A 4,869-nucleotide genomic window follows, 5' to 3' on the forward strand; every position below is an offset into this window, starting at 1 on the left:
TCCCGGCTTCCGCTGGGGAGCAGCGCGCGGAGAAAAAAAAAAAACAAAGACAAAAACAAAAACAAAAACCCGCACAGAAAGCAAAGCGAACGGCAGTCACAAAAGCCCCCGGAGCAAAGCCGCGGGCCAAGTGCAGCCCGCACCAACCCAGCCCACACGCGACAGCCAACAAAGCAGCCGGCCCCGCCCACTCCCCAAGAACGCACGCCGCCATTGGCCGGCGGCTGGATTGTGTTTCCCCTTTGTTCACCCTCCCCCGGACGCTGATCAGGAACCAGTCTGGATGCTTTTGTGCGCCGTTTCCTCGCCGCTCCCGGCTGGAGAAGGAGCCTTCCTCCCCGGGGTCGGGAGCCCCCCGAAGAATGGCCGCAGCCCCTCCTTCCCCAGCCGCTGGCCCCGAAAGGAAGGAGCAGAAGCGAGGCGCGTGCGGACACTCCCCGTCCTTGATTTGATTTACTATCTAGTAAATGTAAAACCAACGCCTCCACGTCTCGGCTTGGGAAGGCTTCTTTTGTTCCCGAAACTCGGGGTGGGGGGGGTAGGGGGAACCAGACCTCGACTACTGGGAACTTCAGATCGCCCTTGAATTGGTGATCAAATTGTATGGTCGAGTCTTCCATTGGCTTCTGACCCTGAAGGTTGGGGGCATTCATTATCACATGCGAACAGGTAGTTGGGGTTCAGCTGTCTTTTTGTGGGGAGCCGTCTCTGAGTGACCCTCCACCTGGATCTGACCATAATTTAAACCTAACGTTGAATACTTCAACAAAACCAAAGGAAACATGTAGGCATGCCTGAATGGGCGACTTAAGATAACGGAGGTGGGTACACACTCGGTTCTCATCATGCCCAGTGACTATGATCAGGCCGGGAAACCCTCACCACGTTACTGAATCAAATGGAAACCTGGTAGAGGCTCAGAAACCTGTTACAATTCAAAGATCCTTCTCAGAAATGCCACTGATGGCAAATACCTCTATTTCTTAGGAACTTACAGATTTCACGATGCTTTCTTCCAAGAAAGGAAAGAAGCTGAGATTGGATCTAGGGGGATGTCTTAATCATTTACCCAGATTCTGATCTCCAAACGAGTTTATAAGCTGCTTTTAAAGTGATTTTTACACGTTTATCTGATTTCTGAATGGTTAAGTTCAATGAATTTAAACGCTTTCATTAAAAATGTGGGCATATCTGCATGTGAGCGGACGCGCCTGGAGACGGATAGAGGAGCTGTGTCTCGGTTCCTAAGACCATCGAAAATATGTGTTTTCCCATGGTCTTAGGCGACCCCTGTGAAAGGGTCGCGACCCACAGGTTGAGAACCACTGTTTTAATGAATGTCTGGACTAGGTCTCCTTAAGGTATCCTCACAAATAACTGCATTTGAACATTTTGCTAAGAGAAAGAACACACTATAGAAACAGACTCATACAGAACAGGCAGACAGCTCTGAAGGGGGTGGAGTGAGAGGGGTGGAGGGATTGAGCAAAAAAAAGAGAATTCATGGACACGAACCGGGGTATGGGGGAATAAATGGTGATGGAAAATACCAAAATAAAGGAATAAAATAAATTTGGGTTTTTTTGCTTTAAGGTATCTTATCAGATCAATTGTAAAACTGAACATATGACAAGTTTACACCTTTAGTAATAAATGACACAGAAATTAATCAAAGAGGAATGAGAGAATTGCCCACAGCAAAGCAAGGCCATTGTGCCTTCCCCAGCACAACCCTGTCCTCTTGTACTTTCCTCCTTCCCTTCCTCACCTGGACAAATTCAAAATGGCAGCAAGGTTAAATGGGAAGGTAATGGGAAGAAGCTCTGTGGAGGGAAAGAACAGGGTGGGGATAAAAGGAGAGGGGGGTGGTAGGAGCAAGGTACAGGTCTTCAATTTTTTAATAAGAAAATAAGTGTTGACCTATGAACCAGGTCGTCAGTTAGATTTCCAGTCAGGGCACATGCCCGGTTGCCGGCTCCATCCCCAGTAAGGGGTTGGGGGGGTGTGCAGGAGGCAGCCAGTCAATGATTCTCATCAGTGATGTTTCTCTCTCTTCCTCTCCCTTCCTCTCTGAAATCAATAAAACAATATATTTTTAAATAAAGTGTTTCCTGCTAGAACAATGTCCCTGACATGTGATCTAGCCATGCACGTAGGCTTGAAGCCCCAGGCCACAGCCCAGGAGACTCCAAGACCACACCGTGCCCGCCCTGCCCGCGCTGCCTCCCACCCCCACCCCGGCCCTTAACCCAGGCCACACCTGCGCTGCCTCAGCACCTACTGTGTACCATGATCCTTGCCACACACCCACCTCCCGCCTCAGTGAACCATTCTATCGGGTGGAAGGTGTGCAAGGAATTTAAAAGTTTAAAAAAAAAAAACACAGAAACTCTAAAACTGTATTTTCATTTCCTCTGCCCTTTGAACTAAACAAAAAGTGTGAATATTAAATTATTGTGGGAGGGGGTGCTGTGTAATACAGTAGGCATTAGACCAGTTTGGTTTAAAAAAACGAGTTCATTTCTGTAGTATGTGATTTTTTTTCTCTTTTAAAATGAGTATATATACAGGCTATATGTGTGTGTGTGTGTGTGTGTGTGTGTGTGTCTGATGAGCTGCCTCCTGCACGCCCCACACTCTGGATCAAGTCCACGACCCGGGCATGTGCCTTGAGCACGAATGGAACCGTGACATTCTGGTTCCTAGGTCAACACTCAACACGTTCTCACAATGGCTGGGCCTTCTGTGTTTATGTCATACTCTGCTCCACCCGGTCAGTAACTGCAGGCGAAAAGCTCTGGTTTGTTAGTGTGCTTCACTGGGTGGTTGACAGAAGTCAGTGTTTTGCTCTGACATTGATGTTTCTCCCTCTCCCTTCCTCTCTCAATAAGCAGGGTAGTGTCTCTGGCTGGACCATCCCTGGTGATGGCGAGATGTCCAGGGACGATCCCAGCCACTTCACCCTGCACGGGAAGCTGGCCTCTGGGAGGACTCTCAGTAGCATCCTGTTTTTCAGGAACACAAAGGAGCCCATGGGTGAGGGTGGGGAGAAATGGGCAGAGAGGTGATGGGTGGTGTCAGGGGCCTGGGGTCTGGAGTGTCCAAGTGTCTGGGATCGCAGCTCAGGATCTCAGATTCTGACAGTCAGACCTACAAGCGCCATTAGGAGACCAGGGATGGATGAGGTGAGGACGTGAGGGAGACGCTGCAGCAGGAGCTGTAGGTTGTGGAGCTGGAGGAACCAGGCTGGTCCAGAAGCTGGAGGAGGTGGAGAAGAACCAAGAGAGGACAGCTGTGGCCCTGGAGGCAGCCCGGGCAGAGACGGAGATGCTGGAGCAGCAGGAAGGGCAGTACCACAAGGACCTCGGTGAACTTCAGTGGCAACAACAGGAACTGCAGGACGAGCTGTTGAGCTTGGAGGACCGGCTGCTGTACCCCCAGACCCAGCTGGCCCGGCTGAAGAGAACCAACGCCTTTAAGGCCACGTTTGAGATCTGCTGTGACGGCCCCCTGGCCATCATCAATAGCTTCAGGTTGGGTTGTGTCCCCACTGTCCCGGTGAGCTGGTGGGAGATCAATGCAGCCTGGGGGCACACAGCCTTGCTGCTCATGGCTTTGTCTAACACAGTGGGTCTAGAGTTTCAGAGGTACCAGCTCATCCCCCCCGCAGACCACTCCTACCTGAAGTCACTGACAGAGGACCCCGTGGAGCTGCCCTAGTTCTGCACAGGGGGGAAGAACTCACTCTTGAACAGCAAGTTTGACCAGGCCATGGTGGCCTTCCTGGACTGCATGCAGCAGTTCAATGAGGAGGCCAAGAAGGGCGAGCCAGCTTTCTCCATGCCCTACAGGATCCACGTGGAGCAGGGCCTGATGGAGGACCCAGGATCCGGTGAATTCTACTCCATCAGAACCCACCTGAACACGGAGGAGAGGTGGACAAAGGCGCTCAAGCTCATGCTTACAAATTTTAAGTGGAGTCTGGACTGGGTCTCCTTAAGGTATCCTCACAAATAACTGCATTTGAACATTATGCTAAGAGAAAGAACACACTATAGAAACAGACCCATAGAGAACAGGCAGACAGCTCTGTTGAGGTCGGGTGAGAGGGGTGGAGGGATTGAGCAAAAAAAGAGAATTCATGTACATGGACCGGGGTATGGGGGAATAAATGGTGATGGAAAATAACAAAATAAAGAAATAAAATAAATTTGTGGGTTTCTTTGCTTTATAGTATCTTATCAGATCAATTGTAAAACTGAACATACGACAAGTTTATAACTTTAGTAATAAATGACACAGAAATTAATCGAAGAGGAATGAGAGAATTGCCCACAGCAAAGCAAGGCCATTGTGCCTTCTCCAGCACAACCCTGTCCTCTTGTACTTTCCTCCTTCCCCTTCCTCACCTGGACAAATTCAAAATGGCAGCAAAGGTTAAATGGGAAGGTGATGGGAAGAAGCTCTGTGGAGGGAAAGAACAGGGTGGGGATAAGAGGAGAGGGGGTGGTAAGGAGCAAGGTACAGGTCTTCATTTTTTTAATAAGAAAATAAGTGTTGACCTATGAACCAGGTTGTCAGTTAGATTCCCAGTCAGGGCACATGCCCGGTTGCAGGCTCGATCCCCAGTGAGGGGGGCGTGCAGGAGGCAGCCCGTCAATGATTCTCTCTCATCTGTGATGTTTCTCTCTCTTCCTCTCCCTTCTTCTCTGAAATCAATAAAACAATATATTTTTATTTTTTTTTATTATTATTTTTAAAAAAATATATTTTATTGATTTTTTACAGAGAGGAAGGGAGAAGGATAGAGAGTTAGAAACATCGATGAGAGAGAAACATCGACCAGCTGCCTCTTGCACACTCCCTACT

The 4,869-nt window shown here is 49.1% G+C and overlaps 1 pseudogene; it reads left to right on the forward strand.

The window, feature by feature from the left end:
- The first annotated feature begins 3,067 nt into the window (after nt 1–3,067).
- LOC102253064 overlaps nt 3,068–4,869 on the forward strand; it is a 9,837-nt pseudogene continuing 8,035 nt past the window's right edge.

The sequence above is a fragment of the Myotis brandtii genome, unplaced genomic scaffold (assembly GCF_000412655.1).
Source record: "Myotis brandtii unplaced genomic scaffold, ASM41265v1 scaffold717, whole genome shotgun sequence".
Taxonomy (NCBI): Eukaryota; Metazoa; Chordata; class Mammalia; order Chiroptera; family Vespertilionidae; genus Myotis; species Myotis brandtii.